The following is a 21600-nucleotide window of genomic DNA, read 5'->3' as shown; positions in this document are numbered from 1 at the left end:
TTTCAGTCGGTATGTGTCCCTCGTTTCGAGGTGGGTCCCTTGTAGACAACATATATAGGGGTCTTCTTTTTGTATCCATTCAACCAGGATTTGTCTTTTGGTTGCGGTATTCAGTCCATTTACATTTAAGGTAATTATTGATAAGTATGATCCCATTGCCATTTACTTTTTTGTTTTGGGTTCGAGTTTATACACCCTTCCTGTGTTTCGTATCTAGAGAAGGTCCTTTAGCTTGAGAGTTGATGTGGTGATGCTGAATTCTCTCAGGTTTGCTTGTCTGTAAAGCTTTTGATTTCTCCTTCATATTTGAATGTGATCCTTGCTGGGTTCAGTCATCTGGGCTGTAGGTTATTTTCTTTCAACACTTCAAGTGCGTCCTGCCATTCCCTCCTGGCCTGAAGAGTTTCTATGGAAAGGTCAGCTGTTATCCTTATGGGAAATCCCTTGAGTGTTATTTGTTGCTTTTCCCTTGCTACTTTTAATATTTGTTCTCTGCGTTGATCTTTGTTAATTAGATTAATGTATGTCTTGGCATTTTTCGCCTTGGGTTTATCCAGTTTGGTCCTCTCTGGGTTTCTTGAACTTGGGTGATTATTTCCTTCCCCATTTTAGGGAAGTTTTCAACTATTATCTCCTCAAGTATCTCCTCATGGTCTTTCTTTTTGTCTTCTTCTTCTGAGAGTCATATGATTCGAATTTTCGGGCATTTAACATTGTCCCAGAGGTCTGTGAGATTGTCCTCATTTCTTTTAATTCGCTTTTCTTTATTCCTCTGTTTCATTTATTTCTACCACTCTATCTTCTATCTCACTTTTCCTATCTTCTGCCTTCGTTATTCTATTGTGGTTCCCTCCAGAGGTTTTTTTTTTTTTTTTTTTTTTTTTTATCTCATCTATCGCACTATTCATTGTTTATTGACTCTTCTTATTTTTTCTAGATCCTTGTTAAACCTTTCTTCCATCTTCTCGATTCTTGTCTCCAGGTTTTTTTATCTGTAACTCCAATTTGTTTTCAAGATTTTGGATCATTTTCACTATCATTATTGGCAATTATTTATCAGGTAGATTCCCTATGTCTCCCTCTTTTATTTGGGTTGATGAGCATTTATACTGTTCCTTTACTTGCTGGGCATTTCTCTGCCTTTCATGGTGCTTATATTGCTGGGTTTGGGGTAGCTTTTCCGTCTTCTGGTCGTTTGTGGATTTCTCTTTATTGTGGAGTTTCCTTGCTGTGGGTGGCATTGGACAGGTGGCTTGTCAAGATTCCCTGGTTAGCAACGCTTACGTTGGTGTTCTGGTGGGTGAAACTCTATTTCTTCTCTCTGGAGTGCAATGAAGTGTCCAGTAATGTTTTATTAGATGTTGATGGGTTTGGAGTCACTTTGAGCAACCTGTATATTGAACTCAGGGCTATTTTCCTGTGTTGCTGGAGACTTTTTGTGGTATCTCTTGCTCTGGTACTTGTTGACCCTTGGGTAGTGATTGGTTTCAGTGGAGGTATGGAGGCGTTCGATGAGCTCCTATGGATTAATATTCCCTGAAGTCAGGAGTTCTCTGCTGTTCTCAGGATTTGGACTTAAGCCTCCTGCCTCTAGTTTTCAGTCTTATTCTTGCAGTAGCCTCAAGACTTCTCCATCCATCACTTCCAAGGTAGTTCGCTCTGTTTTAGCTTCTTCAGTTTGCTGGTCTCTTTAACGTCTAATTTCCGACATGACACAAGGGGGCGGTGGTGGACACCTTTTTGGCTCACTTGTTCAGTCATGCTCTGGGGAGGGAGGAACACTGCAAACAAATATCACTGACGTCTGTGGGGAGTGCTTCCAGTGTCTCAGCCACACTGTGTTTGTCCCCGCTCACAGTGTATGTGCTTTCCCTGTTTATACTGGTTAGGCTCTTGGTTGCTCTGCCAGGAAGAGTCTGAAGACTTCCCTGGGTTGTATGCATTTTCCAGGTCTAAGCCCCTCAGGGACAGGTACTCGGGCACTCCTCAAAGGCTCAGACTTGGTTGGGCCTGCGTTTTGTGCCCTTCTCTGAGCAGCTCAGGTGACCAGATATTTGGCGAGCGTGGTCACTGTGACTTATCTCCTCCCCAGTCCTGCCCCTGTGTTTTCTGAGTGTAAAACCAGCGTACCTTCTCAGGTGGATGTCGACTGGCCTGAATCCCAGGAAGTCTTGGTTAGCAATGAAGCCTGCCTGCAGTTTGGTATCAGATGCCTCTCTGAGGACGCAATTGCCCCCTTCTGGCTCTGGCTGCCCTACCCTGCCTGTCTTGGCAGGGATAGACCATCCACAGCTGGCTAGCTCTGCTCAGTCCTTTGTTCAGTGAGCATGTCTAGCAGTGTCTTAAGTTAGGGCTTTTCGCCTTTTCACGGGGTAGCTATCCCACAGTCTGCTTTGGTATTTCAAGTTAGTTCCCTGAGATTGCCTTCGGGACATTCAGGCCCAATCTTTACTCTAAGCAATGCAGCCTGTTCCACCCTGCCCAGCCCCTGTTTTCTAGTGGGGATGCAGGCGTCTGCGCTGCTTCTCCACTGGGAGTTACAATTGGAAACATAATCTGTGGGTTTAAATTATTTATTTATTTTTTCTCTCAGTTATGTTGCCCTCAGTTATGTTCCAAGACTTGCCACAGACTTGCCAGTGAGTGTTTCCTGGTGTATGGAAACTTCTCTCTCTTTTTTTTTTTTAAGCCTACCTTCCCCGGACAGATCTCCATCCCTACCTCTTTTGACTCTCTTTTTATATTTTATTTTACTTCCTACTTCCTTTTGAAGACAATGAGCTGTTTTTCTGGGTTCCTGATGTCTCTGCCAGCATTCAGAAGTTGTTTTGTGGAATTTACTCAGCGTCCAAATGTTCTTTTGATGAATTGCGGGGGAGGGGGGGAGTGGTCTCCCCATCCTATTCCTCTGCCATCTTCCTCCCTCTGCTGATCGCCGAAGAATTGATGCTTTTGAACTGTGGTGCTGGAGAAGACCCTTGCGAGTCCCCTGGACTGCAAGGAGATCTAACCAGTCCATTCTAAAGGAGATCAATCCTGGGTGTTCGTTGGAAGGACTGATGCTAAAGCTGAAACTGCAATACTTTGGCCATCTCATGCGACGAGTCGTTTCACTTGAAAAGAGTCTGATGCTGGGAGGGATTTAGGGTGGGAGAAGATGGGGATGACAGAGAAAGACATGGCTGGATTGCATCATCGACTCGATAGCCATGAGTTTGAGTGAACTCCGGGAGTTGGTGATGGACAGGGAGGCCTGGTGTGCTGTGATTCATGTGGTCGCAAAGAGTCGGACATGACTGAGGGACTGAAATGAACTGAACATCCTTTCTCAATGATCCATCGGATGTTGGCAATTTGATCTCCAGTTCTTCTGCCGTTTTTAAAACCAGCTTGAACATCTGGAATTTCATAGTTCACGTATCGCTGAAGCTTGGTTTGGAGAACAAAAAGCATTATTTTACTAGCATATGAGATGGGTGCAATTGTGCGGTAGTTTGCACATTCTATGGCATTGCTTTCTTTGGGATTGAAAAGAATATTGCCCTTTTCGAGTCCTGTGGCAACTGCGGAATTTTCCAATTTAGCTGGCATAATGAGTGCAGCACTTCTAAAACATCATCTTTCAGGATTTGAAAAAGCTCAACTGAAATTCCAACACCTACACTAGCTTAGTTGACTAAGGCCACCTTGACTTCACATTCCAACATGTTTGGCTCTAGGTGAGTGACCACACCATCGTGATTATCTGCGTTGTGAAGATCTTTTTTGTACAGTTCTTCTGTGTATTCTTACGACCTCTTCTTAATAGTTTCTGCTTCGGTTGGATCCCTACCGTTTCTGTGCTTTATTGAGCCCATCATTGCATGAGATGTTCTCTTGGGATCGCCAATGTTCTTGAAGAGATCTCTAATATTTTCCATTCTATTGTTTCCATTCTTTTTTTTTTTTTTTTTTTTGCACTGATCCCTGAGGAAGGCTTTCCTTTCTCTCCTTACTTTTCTTTAGAAATCTGCATTCAAATGGATATATCTTTCATTTTCTCCTTTACTTTTTGTTTCCCTTTTTTTCAAAGCTATTTGTAAGGCCTCCTCAGTCAGCCAATCATTTTTCACATTTCTTTACCTGGGGATGGTCATGATCCCTGTTTCCTGTACAATGGAAGGTACCTCCATTCATAGATCATCAGGCACTCTGTCAATCGAATCTAGTCCCTTATATGTATTTTGCACTTCCAGTGTATAGTCATAAGGGATTTGATTTAGGTCATATCTGAATGGTCTAGTGGTTTCCTCCACTTTCGTCAACTTCTGTCTGAATTTGACAATAAGGAGCTGATGATCTGAGCCACAGTCAGCTTCCTGTCCTGTTTTTGCTGACTGTATAGAGCTTCTCTAATTTGGCTACAAAGAGTATAATCAATCTGATTTCAGTGTCTACCATCTGGTGATGTCCATGTGTAGAGTCTTCTCTTGTGTTGCTGGAAGAGGGTGTTTGCATGACCACTGCGATCTCTTGGCAGAACACTATTAGACTTTGCCCTGCTTCATTTTGTACTCCAAGGACAATTTGCCTGGTACTCTAGGTGCTTCTTGACTTCCTACTTCTGCCTTCCGTCCCCTATAATGAGAAGGACATCTTTTTTGGGTGTTAGTTTTAGAAGGTCTTGTAGGTCTTTACAGAACTTTCAGCTTCAGCTTCTTCAACGTTACTGATCAGAGAAAAGTTTTGGATTACCGTTTATTGAATCATTTGCCTTGGAAAAGAACAGAGATCATTTAGTCATTTTTGAGACTGTACCCAATTACTGCATTTTGGATTCTTTTGTTGCGTATGATGGCTACTCCACTTCTTCAAATGGATTCTTGCCCACAGTTACAGATATAATGGTCATGTAAGTTAAATTCTCCCATTCCAGTCCACCTTAGTTCACTGATTCCTAGAATGTCAATGTTCACACTTGCCATCTCCAGTGTGGCCACTTCCAATTTGCCTTGATTCAAGGACCTAACATTACAGGTTCCTATCCTATATTGCTCTTTACAGCATCAAACCCTGATTCCATCACCGTCCCATTCACAACTAGTTGTTGATTTTGCTTTGGCTCAATTGCTTCATTATTTCTGGAGTTATTTCTCCACGGATCTCTAGAAGCATATTGTGAACCTACCAAGGGTTCATCTTCCAATGTCCTATCTTTTTGTTTTAATGGTCCTCATGTGGTTTTCAAGGCAAGAATACTGAAGTGGTTTGCCTTTCCCTTTTCTAGTGGACCACATTCTTTAACTTTGGTGAAGGGCTGTCATCAGGTAAAAGACAATTTCTTCTTGGAGAAAGCTCTATTGCAAACCTAGACATTGTATTTAGAAGAGACATTCACCTTGGTAACAAAGGGCTCCACTTCACAAGTCCCTGTTGTTTATCCAGTAGTCATGTGAAGATGTGGGAGCTGGAATATAAAGAAGACTAAGAGAAGGAGATTCAATGGCTTTCAACTGTGCTGCTGCCGAAGACACTTCAGTTCAGTTCAGTCGCTCAGTCATGTCCAACTCTTTGTGACCCCATCAACATGGCACGCCTCCCTTTCCAACACCAACTCCCAGAGACCACCCCAACTCATGTCCGTTGATCAGCAATGCCATCCAAGTATCTCATCCTCTACCATCCCCTTCTCCTCCTGCCCTCAATTTTACCCAGCATCAGGGTTTTTTCCAATGAGTCAGCTCTTCGCATCAGGTGTCCAACTATTGGAGTTTCAGCTTTACCGTGTTACATTCCAACGCATACCCAGGGCTCATCTCCTTTAGGATGGACTGGTTGGATCTCCTAGAAGTCCAAGGGGCTCTCAAGAGTCTTCTCCAAAACCACAGTTCAAAAGCATCAATTTATTGGCGCTCAGCTTTTCTTACAGTCCAACGCTCCCATTCATACATGACCACTGTATAAACCATAGCCTTGACTAGATGGACCTTTGTTGGCAAACGAATGTCCCTCCTTTTTAATATGCTATCTAGGTTGGTTATAACTTTCCTTCCAAGGAGAAAGCATCTTTTAATTTGATGGCTGCAATCACCATCTGTAGTGATTTTGAATATCCAAAAAATAAAGACTCTTAAGGGTCCCTTGGATTGCAAGGAGATTAAGCCAATTGATCCTAAAAGAAACCAACCCTACGTATTCAATCGAAGGGCTAATGATGAAGTTGAAACTTCAGTTTTGGCCAGCTGATTCAAAGTGTCAATTCACTGTAAATGTCCATGATACTTTTAAAGATTGATGACAGGAAAATAAGGGAGTAATAGAGGATGATATGGTAGGACCATACCTGAAATACAATGGGCATGCATTTGAACAAACTCTTGGAGATAGTGAACGATAGAGAGACCTGTTGCACATGTGTCACAAAAGATTTGAAGACTGAGCAACGACACTCAATGTCTCAATGTCTTCAAATCTCTCTAAAATATATTTAATGAAAGTAGTAACAAATATCAACTAAAGTGGTTAATAGAAGATGGTGTAATGCATTTTTAAAGAAAATATGGGAACTGTAGGCTCTAAAAGAAACAAATCTTTGAATTGAATAAATTTTAAGTATTAGTGTGAAGGAAGAGACAGGAAGATGGAGGAGGAATAGCACGGGGAGACAAATTTCTCCCCCACAAATTCATCAAAAGAATATTTGAATGCTGAGTAAATCCCACAAAACAAATTTTGAAGGCCGGCAGAGAACATCAGGCACCCGTAAAAACAAGACATTGTCTTCAAAAGGAGGTAGGAAATAACATAAAAGATAAAAAGTGAGAGAAAAGAGGGAGGGATGGAGGTTTGTCCCAGAAAGGGAGGCTTAAAAAAAGAGAGAAGTTTCCAGACACTGGAAACAGTCACTGGTGAATCTGTGGCAACCCTTGGAACCTGAGAGGGCAACATAACCAGGAGAAACAATAAATAAATAATTAAAACCTACAGATTACGTGCCCAGTAGTAGCTCCATGGGAGAAGCAGTGCAGCCGCCCACACCCCCCCTAGCAAGCTGGGACTGGGCAGGGAGGCTCGGGCTGCATCCCTTAGAGTAAGGACCGGACTTGAATGCCCTGAGGGCAATCTGAGGGAGCTAACTTAAGATAGATAAGCAGACTGTGTGATAGTTACCTCCTGAAATGGGGAAAAACCCCAAGCTAAGACACCTCCAGGCCCACTCAGATAACAAAAGACTGAACAGTGCTAGCCAGCTGTGGTCAGCCCATCCACCATCCCCAGCCCAGACAGCAGGGGAGGACAGCCAGAGCAGGAAGCAGCGATCGTGGCACCAGAGAGGCATCTGATAGCAAGCTACAAGCAGGCCTTGTTGCTAACCAAGACTTCTTGGCTTTTGGCCGGTCAATATCTGCCTGAGAAGATCCGCTGGTGGTATGCCCAGAAAACCGAGGAGCAGGGATTGGGGAGGCAATAAGTCGCAGTGACTCTGCTGGCCAAACACCTGCTCACCTGAGCTGCTCAGACCAGGAAGGGAAAAAATGCAGGCCCAACTGAGTCTACACCTCTGTGGAGTACCCGAGAATCAGAAGCTGAGCGGCTTAGACCGTGGATGTACATCCAACCCAGCGACAGCCTCGGATTGTTCCCAGCAGAGCAATCTAGAGCCTGTGCAGTGTAGACTGGGACAGCACACATGCCGTGAGCGGGGGTAAACCCAGTGTGGCTGAGACATTGCAAGCACTCCCCACAGATGCCACTGGTATTTGTCTGCAGCTTACCTCCCTCCCCACAGCACGACTGAACAGATGTGCCTTAAAAAAATGTCTACCACTGCCGCCTTGTGTCAGGAAGGGAATCAGACTGCGTTGGAAGAGACAGATGGAGAAGTCTTGAGCCTACTGCAAAAATAAGACTGCAAACCAGAGCCAGAGGCTTAAGTCCAAATCCTGAGAACACCAGAAAACTGCTGTTCCAGGGAACATTAATTGATAGGAGCTCATCAAATGCTTCCATACCTACACTGAAACCAGGCAACACCAAAGGGTCAACAAGTTTCAGAGAAAGTCTTTCCACACAAATTCTCCAGCAACACAGGAGAACAGCACTGAACTTCAATATACAGGCTTCCCAAAGTCACTCCAAACCCACTGATATCTGAAAACTCATTACTGGACACTTCATTGCACTCCAGAAAGAAGAAATCCAGCACCACCCACCAGAACACTGACACAAGCTTCGCTAACTAGGGAACCTTAGAAAGCCACCCATCCAAGGCCACACACAGCAATGAAACTACACAATAAAGAAAATTCCACAAACTGCCAGAAGACAGAAAGGCCACCACAAACAGAGCAATATAAGCAAGATGAAGAGGTAGAGAAATACTCAGCAAGTAAAGGAACAGGACAAAGGCCCAGCCAAAAAAAAAAAAAAAAAAGAGTAAGTTTTAGGGAATCTACCTGATAAATAATTATGAATATTAATAATGAAAATGATTCAAAATCTTGAAAACAAACTAGAGTTACAGAAAAATAAACTAGAGACAATGATCGAGAAGATGCAAAAAACATTTAATAAGGATCTAGAGGAAATAAAAAAGAGTGACCATACAATGAATAATGCAATAGATGAAATCAGAAACACTCTAGAGGGAACCAATAGTAGAATAATGGAGACAGAAGATAGGATAAGCGAGTTAGAAGATAGAATTGTAGAAATAAATGAAACAGAGAGGAAAAAAGAAAAATGAATTCATTGAAATGAGGACAATCTCTGAGACCTCTGGGACAATGTTAAATGCCCCAACATTCGAATCATAGAAGTCCCAGAAGAAAAGACAAAAAGAAAGACCATGAAAGAATACTTGAGGAGATAGAGTTGAAAACTTCCCTAAAATGGGGAAGGAAGTAATCAAGTCCAAGAAACATAGAGAGTCCCTAACAGGATAAATCCAAGGCCAAATTCTCCAAGACAAACATAAATCAAACTAACAAAAATCAAACACAAAGAACAAATATTAAAAGGAGTAAGGGAAAACCAACAAATAAAACACATGGAGATTCCCAGAAAGATAACAAGTGATATTTCACCAGAAACTCTTCAGGCCAGGAGCCAAATGACACGACATACTTAAAGTGATGAAAGAAAATAACCTACAGCCCAGATGATTGTACCCAGCATGGATTTCATTCAAATATGAAGGAGAAATCAAAAGCCTTACAAACAAGCAAAAGCTGAGAGAATTCAGCATCACCAAACCAGCTCTCCAACAAATGCTAAAGGATCTTCTCTTGACAGGAAACACAGAAAGGGTACATAAACTTGAACCCAAAACAGTAAAGAAAATGGCAATGGGATCATACCTATCAATATTTACCTTAAATGTAAATGGGTTGAATGTCCCAACCAAAAGACAAAGACTGGCTGAATAGATACAAAAACAAGACCTTTATCATGTTGTCTGCAAGAAACCCATCTCAAAACAAGGGACACATACAAACTGAAAGTGACGTGCTGAAAAAAGATATTCCATGCAAATAGAGACCAAAAGAAAGCAGGAGTAGCAATATTCATATCAGATAAAATAGACTTTAAAACTAAGGATGTGAAAAGAGACAAAGAAGGAAACTACATATTGATCAAAGGATCAATCCAAGAAGAAGATATAGCAATTATAAATATATGCACCCAACATAGGAGCACCGCAATATGTAAGACAGTTACTAACAAGTATGAAAGGCTAAATTAACAACAGTGCAATAATAGTGAAAGACTTTAATACCCCACTCACACCTATGTATAGATCAACTAAACAGAAAATTAACAACGAAACACAAACTTTAAATGATACAATAGACCAGATAGACCTAATAGATATCTATAGGGCATTTCACTGCAAAACAAAGAATTTCTTCTTTTTCTAAAGTGCACACAAAACCTTTTCCAGGATAGATCACATCCTGGGCCATAAATTTTGACTTGGTAAATACAAAAAAAAAAAAAATTGAAAATTTTCAAGCATCTTTTCTGCCCACAGTGCAAAAAGATTTGATCTCAACTACAGGAGAAAAACTATTAAAAATGCCAGCATATGGAGGCTGAACAACACACTGCTGAATAGCCAACAAATCATAGAAGAAATCAAAAAAGAAATCAAAATGTGCATAGAAATGAATGAAAATGGAAACACAACAAACCAAATCTTATGGAACACTGTGAAAGCCATGTTAAGGGGAAAGTTCATAGAAATATAGGCGTACCTCAAGAAACAAGAAAATAGTCAACTAAATAACCTAACTCTACATCTAAAGAAACTAGAAAAGGAAGAAATGAAGAACCCCAGGGTTAGCAGAAGGAAAGAAATCTTAAAACTAAGGCAGAAATAAATGCAAAAGAAATAAAAGAGACCATAGCAAAAATCAGCAAAACCAAAAGCTGGCTCTTTGAGAGGGTAAATAAAATTTACAAACCACTAGCCAGACTCATCAAGAAACAAAGGGAGAAAATCCAAATCAATAAAACCAGAAAAGAAAAAGGAGAGATCACAATAGACAACACAGAAATATAAAGGATCATAAGAGACTGCTATCAGAAATTATATGGCCATAAAATTGACAACTTGGAAGAAATGGACAAATTCTTAGAAAAATACAAGTTTTCAAAACTGAACCAGGAAGACATACAAAATCTTAACAGACCCATCACAAGCACGGAAATCGAAGCTGTAATCAGAAATCTCCCAGCAAACAAAAGCCCAGGGCCAGAAAGCATAACAGCTGAATTCTACCAAAAATTTAGAGAAAAGGTAACATCTATTCTACTCAAACTATTCCAGAAAATTGCTGAGGAAGGGAAACTTCCAAACTCATTCTATGAGGCCACCTTTACCCTAATCACAAAACCTGTCAAAGATCTCACAAAAACAGAAAACTACAGCCCAATATCACTGATGAACATAGATGCAAAATTCCTTCAAAAAATCCTGACAATCAGAATCCAACAACACATTAAGAAGACCATACATGATTCCTTTATCCCAGGAATGCAATTATTCTTCAATATCAGTATATCAATCAATGTAATACAGCACATTAACAAACTGAAAAAAAATGAATATCTCAATAGATTCAGAGAAAGCCTTTGACAAAATTCAACATGGATTGATGATAAAAAACCCTCCAGAAGATGGGAATAGAAGGAACATACCTCAACATAATAGAAGCTATATATGACAAACCCACTGCTGCTGCTGCTGCTGCTGCTGCTGCTAAGTCACTTCAGTCGTGTCCTCCTCTGTGTGACCCCATAGACGGAAGCCCACCAGGCTCCCCCTTCCCTTGGATTCTGCAGGCAAGAACACTGGAGTGGATTGCCATTTCCTTCTCCACTTCCCTTTGCAAAATCCCATTCGTGAAGGCCTGTGTAAAACATTTCAAACAAGGGCAATGTATGATCTGACAAAACACCACAAGTTAACAGGCAGTATATGTCATCTTAACCTTTAAAATATTAAAAATTACATATTAACTGGTCTTACTTGTGATATGACATGACTGAGCGACTTAACTGAACTGAATTGAACTGACAGGAAGAAACCTCATATGGTTTACAATGCTGTTCTTAATTCTTAGGGATTTAAATCTACATGATACTAAAAATATCCCAGGATTTTGGTGAGTGTTTTGGTACCTAATCGCTCAGTTTCTTATATATTATTTCTGGTATGGGAGTAGTTAGCTAAAGAGGCTCTAATTTTGTCATGCTTGTGGGCTTTTCAATATTCCTATGGGAGGCTTCATTAGACTTGTCCTTCATTAAGCCTATGCTAATATGACAAACCCACAGCAAACATTATCCTCAACGGTGAAAGATTGAAAGCATTTCCCCTAAAGTCAGGAACAAGACAATGGTGGCCACTCTTACCACTACTGTTCGACATAGTTCTGGAAGTTTTGGGCACAACAATCAGAGCAGAAAAATACATAAAAGGAATCCAAACTGGAAAAGAGGTAAAACCCTCATTGTTTGCCAATGACATGATCCTCTACTCAGAAAACACTAAAGACTCTACCAGAAAACTACTAGAGCTAATCAATGAATACAGTAAAGTTGTAGGATATAAAATCAACACACAGAAATCCCTTGAATTCCTATATACTAATAATGAGAAAATAGAAAGAGAAATTAAGGAAACTATTCCATTCACTGTTGCAACGAAAATAAAAAAATACTTAGAGATATATCTACCTAAAGCAACAAAAGGCTTCTTTTTTTAAATTTCTAGACATTTATTTCTCTGTGAAAAGGGGGGAAAGGTAATAAAATAAAAACGGCACAAGTGACACAAAAAACCACCAGGAGGAAGGGAGGGAGGCAGAGGAGATGGGGGAGGGGTCCCCATGCAGCAGCACTGGCTGGCGACCGGGGTGCTTGCGCCACTCCCCACCTGGCAGGAGCGGCCCCGTCCTCCCAGGGCTCTGCTCCGTTCCACCCTGTGCGCCCCCAGCCCCGTGAGGGGTGGACGTGAGGAGTCGGAGTCCCGGTCTGAGGGAGGAACCGTGCTGGGGGAGGGAGCTGGGGTCAGACCATGCACGGGGAGTGACAGACAAAGGACCCCCACTGTCCCCCCAGGGAGGGGCCTGTCGGGGGAAGGTGGACACCGTAGGCCTGCGGTGGGTCCTCTCCCAGCATCAGGCGAGAGACAGAACAGTCAGAGCCTCCTGGGCGAAGTACTTGACGTCCACGTCCTGGTTCTGGGTCAGCTTCTCAAGGACGGGCTTGACCTTGCTCTGCAGCGTGCTGTTGTCCAGGATGGGCCCGATCTTCTACAGGGACTTGGCCACGTTGAAGGGGAAGTTGGCAAAAGGTCCCCGGCCATGTGCAGCACAGTGGGCAGCATGTGCTTGGTGGTGATGTCCTGCCCGCAGATCTCAGGCAGCACATTGATACAGAAGAGTGTGGTCATGCGGTGCAGGTAGTTGGGGTCCCCAGACATGGCCAAGACCTTGGGGATGATAGTCGCATGGGCCCTCTCCTTCCCGAACCTCTCCACCATCTACTTGAGGTTGCTGGTGGCCGCCTAGTGGATGGCATAGACATGATCCACAAGCCAGGCCATGCACAAGCAGTTGAATTTCTCATCAAAGAACTCCACCCCCAGTTGTCCCGCCAGCAGAGGGATATACTCGATGATGGCCAGCCGCACCCGCCACTTGGCATCCTCCGCAAGCTCCACGATGGCAGGGAATAGGGACTTCAACAGCTGCCTGATGCCGATCACCTCGTTCATGCAGTCCAGGTTGGAGATGATGTTCAGCCGCACCTCCGGGCACTCGTCCTTCAACTGGGCCAGGATCGGAAAGAGGCCCATAATGATGGAGACCAGGGCTGACTTGACGTGCTGGTTGGCATCAGACACCAGCTCCTTGATGCAGGGCAAGATCTGGGTCATGATCACATTCTCCCGACAGTCAGCTGAGAGATTTTCACAGAATTCTTTGACCTTGTCGGAGGTGGCAGCCCACACCTCAGTCAGCCTCACAGTCTTTCATCAGGTTCTGGAAGGAAGGACCCAGGTTCTTCTGGGTGATTTCAGTCCCCACTGCTTTCTGGAGCCCTGTGAACTTGTCGGCCACCATGTAACGGACGCGCCAGGACTTGTCCTCAGCAGCCTGGCACAGGGTGGGCATCACCAGGTCCTCCAGGGCCTCCTGGGGCAGGAGTTGGGCGATGTTCACGCATGCCTCCACTGCTAGCAGCCGCACTGAGTCCTGCTCGTCAGAGGCCAGGTTGAAGAACATGGGGATGATCTCGCTCTTGATGTTGTCCAGCTTCAGCACCTTGGCGAACTCCCCAACCTTGGAGGCTGTGGGTCACCTCATCATGGGGTGTTATCTGAGCATAGATTCTGGAAGTACTGTTGAAGCTCTGCCTTGATGGCACTGGACACATGGGGGTAGCAGACAGAGAAGAGGCGGCAGGCTGAAGTGTGGGAGGTGAACCAGGCTCTGCCCGCCAGCCACTTCACCAGGGGCACGAAGTGGACATCGAGGGCGGAGGGGGAGTGCTCATGCGAGATGTCCCGCAGGGATTCCACTGACTTATCCAGCACCACTGTCTCCTCCACCATGGCCAGCGACTTCAGGGGCATCAGCAGGCAGTGCATGTACTCGAGGCCACCCACCAGAGTGGTGAAGGTGCCCAGCTGCTCTTCCAGGTCCAGAAGGACCTCGTCCTCATCGTAGACTGTGTCTGTAAGGAAGGGCAGAAGTTTACTGTGGGCCCTTTCGACCCCAATGGTCAAAGCAATGGTGGACAGCTTTTAGATGCTGTTGGGGCAAAGCTGAACATCCTCGTTGTGGAGCTCGTCTATGAGCACCGTGATGGGGTAGAGCGAGTGGTTGCCGTTGGCTGCCGCCATCTTGGGCCCATCCCCTTCCTGTCAAGACTGAGGCCATTGCCGTGCTAAAACTGGGATAGGGAAGGGTTGGGCTGGGAGGAGGAAAGGAACAAAAGACTTCTATATAGAAAACTATAAGACACTGGTGAAAGAAATCAAATAGGACACTAATAGATGGAGAAATATACCATGTTCGTGGATTAGAAGAAAAAATATTGTGTGTCAGGAGCCAGCGAGGGAAATCCTACGCATGGCAAAGGTCAATTGGGGAAGAGGCCTGAGGGGAAAAGGCTAATCAGGACTCGAGGAACCCCCTGGACTTACCCGAGCATCTAACCCAAAGAAAACCGGAGTCTGACTGCCTTACTATCTTACAACTCTTATCAAGTCCTCTAATACTTACGGGGGCTTCCACCCAACCACCTATCTCTGAAAACATTAATTCAGAGCTGCAGTTAAAAGTTCTCCTGGGCTTAATAGGAGTGTTCCAATCCAAGCCCCTCTGATAGCTTTCTAACTTGCATGAAAAGTTTGTCCGGGCTTTTACAACTATGAATGTGACTGTTTACAGCCTCCCAGCCATGCAAGGACAGAAAGCCTAATATTCTAAAATACAGGAATTTGTTGAAGAAGTAAAAATCATTAGAATAGTACTAAAAAAAGATTTCATTGTTGAATCAATGCTTGCTGCAAAGTTTATCTATTGTATCCTTGGAAATATATTAATCACATGTAGAGAATATAAGTAGTAACCTTTGATTTAACCACATCAGATCTTAAGTTAATAAATTCCTTTCTTGTAGCTCACTACACTTTTGCCTTATAGGAATGTAACTTTGTCATGTGTCTAGCACCTGACTTTACGAAAATCACTATAAAAGAATATAAGACATTTTCTAGCTAACTAACCTTTGTTAGGAGAGAGGGCCATAAACTGTCAGCAGGCCTCCTGGCCAGAAGATGATGTAAATCACCTAAAACTTTTGTGTATCATGAGATATACAAAAATAAGCCCTGATCCTGATAAAGGTCAAGACTGCAGACCCCGCGTGATTTTGGCGTGACTCTATACCTCCCTTTCTCTAGTTTTTATGTGCACAACTTAGGGTATAAAAGCAACACTGGAAAATAAAGTTTTGGGCCTTGCTCACTGAAGCTTGGTCTCCCCATGTCGTTCTTTCTCTTTTTCCGTCCTTTTCTCTATTCTCCTTTTTCTGGTTGAGATCCTTGGAGTGCTTGGCCCTCTGCTTTTATTTATCTGCCTGGGCTTCTAAGACCCACTCGAAGTGGTGCCCTGGTGGGGTGCCTCCGGTGATTCAAGAGGGCGCCTGTGGCCTATGTAAACAGAGCAAACCCCTTGCTTGGGTTTTCTCTCTCTCTCTCTCTCTCACTGACGCCGACGCCGTTCATCCCGAGGATATCCTGGGCCATATCGATGCTGGTCCCCGATAATTGTGAAAATGCGTATACTACCTAAAGTAACATACATTCAATGCCATCCGTATCAAGCTACCAGCAGTATTTTTAACAGAGCTACAACAAGTAATCTCACAGTTTGTATGGAAATACAAAAAACCGCAAATAGCCAAAGCAATCTTGAAGAAGAATAGAACTGAGTGAATCAACCTGCTTAACTTCAGGCTCTACTACAAAGCCACAATCATCAAGACAGTATGGTACTGGCATAAAGACAGATATATAGATCAATGAAACAAAATAGAAAGTCCAGAGATATATCCATGCACCTATCGACACCTTCACTTTGACAAAGGAGGCAAGAATATAAAATGGAGAAAAGACAGATTCTTTAATAAGTGGTGTTGGGGAAACTGGTAAATGAATGAAACTAGAACACTCCCTAACATCATACCCCAAAACAATCTCAAGATGGATTAAAGATATAAATGTAAGACCAGAAACTATAAAACTCCTAGAGGAGAACATAGGCAAAACACTCTCTGACATAAATCACAGCAGGATCCTCCATGAGCCACCTCCCAGAATATTGGAACTAAAAGCAAAATAAACAAATGGGACCTAATGAAAAAAAAAAGCTTCTGCACAGCAAAGGAAACTATAAACAAGGTGAAAAGACAGCTTTCAGAATGGGAGAAAATAATAGCCACTGAAGCAACTGACAAAGAATTATTCTCCAAAATATACAAACAGCTCCTGCAGCTCAATTCCAGAAAAATAAACGACCCAATCAAAAAATGGGCCAAAGATCTAAACAGACATTTATCCAAAGAAGACATACAGATGGCTAACAAGCACATGAAAAACTGCTCAACATCCCTCATAATCAGAGAAATGCAAATAAAGATGACAAAGAGGTACCATTTCACACAAGTCAGAATGGCTGCTATCCAAAAGTCTACAAGCAATAAATGCTGGAGAGGGTTTGGAGAAAAGGGGACCCTGTTACACTGTTGGTGGGAATGAAAACTACTACAGCCACTATGGAGAACAGTGTGGAAATTCCTTTAAAAAACTGGAAATAGAACTGCCGTACGATCCAGTAGTCACACTCCTGGGTCTAAACACTGAAGAAACCAGTTTTGAAAGAAACACGTATACTCGATTGTTCATTGCAGCACTGTTTATAATAGCAAGAACATGGAAGCAACCTATATGTCCATCTGCAGATGAATTGATAAGGAAGCTTTGGTACCTATACACAATGTAGTTTTACTCAGCCATTAAAAAGAATACATTTGAATCATTTCTAATGAGGTGGATGAAACTGGAGCCTATTATACAGAGTGAAGTAAGCCAGGAAGAAAAACAACAATACAGTACACTAACGCAAACAATTTTGAAAGATGGTAACGATGACCCTGTATATGAGACAGTAAAAGAGAAACAGGTGTATAGAACAGTCTTTTGGACTCTGTGGGAGAGGGATGATTTAGGAGAATGGCATTGAAACATGTATATTATCACATGTGAAGCGAATCACCAGTCCAGGTTCGACAAATGATGCAGGACGTTTGGGGCTGGTGCACATGGATGACCCAGGAGTAGGATAAAGGGAGGAGGGATGTGGGAGAGGGGTTCAAGAAGGGGAGCACGTGTGCACCTGGGGAGGATTAATGTCAATGTATTGCAAAACCAATATAATATTGTAAAGTAATTAGCCACCAATAAAAAATAATAATTAAAAATAAAAAAATAGAATTAGTGTGCAAGTAAAATTTCATCCAAGCAATAAACAATAAAGGAACCCTAGTTTCTATACTAATAGTAGACAAGTCTTTTAATCAAAAATGTTTTGAGACAAATCACATCCATTATGATTGTACAACATTTTTAACATTTATTTATTTTAGCTGGAGCAGTTAAATAATTATAGTATTGTAGTGGTTTTTGCCATTCATTGCTATGAATAAGCCATGGGTTTACATGTGTTCCCCATGTTGCTCTCCCCTCAGGATTAAAGTCTGGCTGAAGAAAATACAATTCTCAAAATTTTTGCTGTGCATTTTTCCCAGTCAGTAGCACAAATTCCCGGAGAAGGCAACGGCAAACCACTCCAGTACTCTTGCCTAGAAAATCCCATGGATGGAGGAGCCAGATAGGCTGCAGTCCGTGGGGTCGCTAAGGGTCGGACACGACTGAGCGACTTCACTTTCACTTTTCACTTTCACACATTGGAGAAGGAAATGGAAACCCACTCCAGTGTTCTTGCCTGGAGAATCCCAGGGACCGAGCCTGGTGAGCTTCTGTCTATGGGGTCACACAGAGTCGGACACGACTGAAGTGACTTAGCAGCAGCAGCAGCAGCAGGAGCAGCACAAATTCCAGGATTTTAAAATAAATGATCCTTGTACAGACTTCAGCTTTCAAACTACATTTATAATTTCCTACTTAGGATACTTCTGAATATCAGAGGCTTACTATTAGGTACTAAAATATGAACGAATTCATGTTTCTATAAATCGGTGACATCAACTGATAATCCTTCTTTACTTTTAGAAATAAAAAAATGGAGAGAGGGAAGGAGATGGTGGAGGAAAATGATGGGGAGACCACTTTCTCTCCCTCAAATTCATCAAAAGAACATTTGAACACTGAGTAAATTCCACGAAACAACTGAATGCCGGCTGAGGACATCAGGCACCCAGAAAAGTAGCCCATTGGCTTCAAAAGGAGGTAGGAAAAAACATAAAAGATACAAAGAGAGACAAAAGAGGTAGGAATGGAACTCTGTCCTGGGAAGGGAGGCATAAAAAAGGAAGAAGTTTAAAAAGTTCCGAACACCAGGAAACACTCTCACTTGTGAGTTCATGGCGAGTTTCCACCTCAGAGGGTAACATAAGTGGGAAGAAAATGAGAAAAATAATCAAAACCCACAGATTACTCTCCCAATGGTAACTCCCAGCAGAGAAGCAGCGCAGACACCCGCATCCACCATTAGCAAGTTGGGGCTGGGCAGGGAGGTTCAGGCTTCATTGAGGACCCAGCCTGAATTCCTCGAGGGCATCTGAAAGAGCTAACTGAAGATAGCAAAGCAGACTGTGAGATAGCAATCCCGCCAAAAGGCAAAAAGCCCTAAACTAAGACTTTGCAAGACTGGCTCACAGAAAAAAGGACTGAGCAGAACTAGCCAGCTGCGAAGGCCCATCCCCCACAGAGACAGACAGGGGAGGTCAGGCAGGGCCAGTAGGGGGCAATCACGGCCCCAGAAAGTCATCCGATACCAAAATGCAGGCAGACTTCTTTACTGGCCAGGACTTCTTATGTTTCTGGCCAGTTGACATCTGCCTGAGAAGGTGCTCTGGTTGTATGCCCAGAAAACCAAGCAGCAGGGACTGGGGAGGCGATAAGTCACAGCGACCCTGCCGGCCAAACACCTGGTCACCTGAGCTGCTTAGACCGAGGAAGGGCACAAAACGAAGGCCCAAACAAGTCTGTGTCTTTGTGGAGTACTTGAGTACCTGAACCTGAGTGGCTCAGACCAAGGATGTGCATCCAACCCAGCGCCTCTGTAGGAGAGGGTGAGGGTGGAATGATTTCCGAGAATGGCATTTAAACATATATATTATCATATGTGAAATGAATTCCCAGTCCACGTTCGATGCATGATGTAGTATATTCGGGGCTAGTGTATTGGGATGAACCAGAGGGATGGCATTGGGAGGGATGTGGGAGGGGGTTCAAGATGGGGAACACATGTGCACCCGGGGCAGATTCATGTCAATGTATGGCAAAACCAATAAAATAATGTAAAGTAATTAGCCTCCAATTAAAATGAATAAATTTTTAAAATATTAAATAACAAAAAAGAAAAAAATGGCAATCAAATGAAGTGAGGAATACTTATGTCTAGAGTCTGAATTGATTCTGGCTATTTTAGCTCTGAATTTGAAGTTTTTGCTTTATGGTTTGTCTATACATACTAAAGAAGTCCTTGGTGCAGATTTTACTTGACAAACGCACCAGTATATATTTTACTTGACATATGCACTGTGATTCATTTCTTGTTATTTCCCCAAATTGGCCAAGGAGTGACTATCATTTTTCAATTTAAGAAACAATTTGAAATTGGAGAATAATAGCTTTACAATGTTTGTTACTTTCTGCTGTACCACAATGTAAATCGGCTATCAGTATATATACATGAGATTCCCTTTTGAGCAGCCCTCTCACCTGCTCTTGAACCTCCTCTGTTACCCCACAGTCCACTCGTCTAGGGCACACCAGAGCCCTGAGGAGGAGCTTCTCACCAGCTAACTACTTCATACTTGGTATTGTACATATGTCAGAGTATCTTGCTCAAATCGTGCCACTCTCTATTTACCCTTCTGTGTCCAAGTCTGTTCTTTACCTCTGCATTTCTTTTCCCACCTTTCAGACAGATTCTTCAGAACCCGGATTCTAGATTCCACATATATGCATTAATCTACAATATTGGAGTTTCTCTCTAAATTACTTCATTCTATATAATAGGCTCTAGATACATTCATATCTCAAGAAATAATCCGAGGTTTTCCTTTTTCTGGATGAGAAATTTTCCATCCTAAGGATGTACTACAGCTTCTTTATCCATTCATCAGTAGAGGACACCTAGATTGTTACATAACTTATTTAATGTAAATGGTATTGCAGTGGATGCTGGGATACACATGCTTTTTCTTTTTTTGTCCTAATGGTGGTTTCATCTGTGTATATGTCAAATAGTGGAATTTGGACATATGGTAGTTTTATTAATACTTTTCTAAAGAACATTCATACTCTGCTCTATCTCGGTGGGAGTTGGTGATGTACAGGGTGGCGTGGCGTGCTGTGATTCATTGGGTGTCAAACAGTAGGACACGGCTGAACAACTGAACTGAACTGAACTGCAAAACACTAGAGAATGTTCCCTTTCCTCCACATCATCTCCTTCATTCATTGCTTTAAGGTTTATATGTGTGTGAGTGTATATATATATAATATACATATAATATATATATATGTATATATAATATTTGTTAATTTATAATATAAATGTTGATATATTATATTTATACTATAAAAATGTATTTTGTTTTAATCATATTTTATATTTTATTTTATTTATATATTTTAATTATATTTTATTATATTTTAAAATTGTATTATATATATGTACACACATACACACACACATTTGCTTCATTATTTGGTTACAATAAGCCTTAAATGCTGCATATGGAGTTTAATTCCCTGAGCAGTAGTCAAACATGGAACCCCTGATTTGGAATCATGATGTCTTAGACACTGGATCACCAAGGAAGAGCCCTACTGTCGATTTCTATGATGATCACCACACAGAATAGTGTGAAATTATACCTCATTGTAGTTTGGATTTGCATGCCTTTATTATGCTGAGGTAATGTTTGCTAGGCTCATTTTCTGGAAAGATTGTTTATCACAAATGCTTGTTGAATTTTATCAAATTTTTTTTTTTTGGCATCTATTGAGGTGATAATTAAAAGGGGTGGCAAGAATGCACAGAAGCACTGTACAAAATCTATCTTCAAGACCAAGATAATCACGATGGTGTGATCAATCACATAGAGGCAGATTTCTTCAAATGTGAAGTCAAGCATCGCTATGAATAAAGCTAGTGGAGGTGATGACATTCCAGTATAGCTATTTCAAATCCTGAAAGATCGTTCTGTGAAAGTGCTGCACTCAATATACCAGCAAATTTGGAAAACTCAGCAGTAGCCACAGGACTGGAAAAGATCAGTTTTCACTCC

General features: G+C 42.3%; 1 pseudogene; it reads right to left on the bottom strand.

Moving 5' to 3' along the window:
- Nucleotides 1–12665: 12665 nt before the first annotated feature.
- On the bottom strand, nt 12666–14395 carry LOC148773081 (serine/threonine-protein phosphatase 2A 65 kDa regulatory subunit A beta isoform pseudogene; annotated as a pseudogene).
- Between the last annotated feature and the right edge of the window lie 7205 nt (nt 14396–21600).

The sequence above is a fragment of the Moschus berezovskii genome, chromosome Y (genome assembly GCF_049115385.1).
Source record: "Moschus berezovskii isolate FMDL1 chromosome Y, NW_MosBer_1.0, whole genome shotgun sequence".
Classification (NCBI taxonomy): Eukaryota; Metazoa; Chordata; class Mammalia; order Artiodactyla; family Moschidae; genus Moschus; species Moschus berezovskii.
Note: the sequence above shows the minus strand (reverse complement) of the source record. Positions and strands in the feature narration are given on the sequence as shown.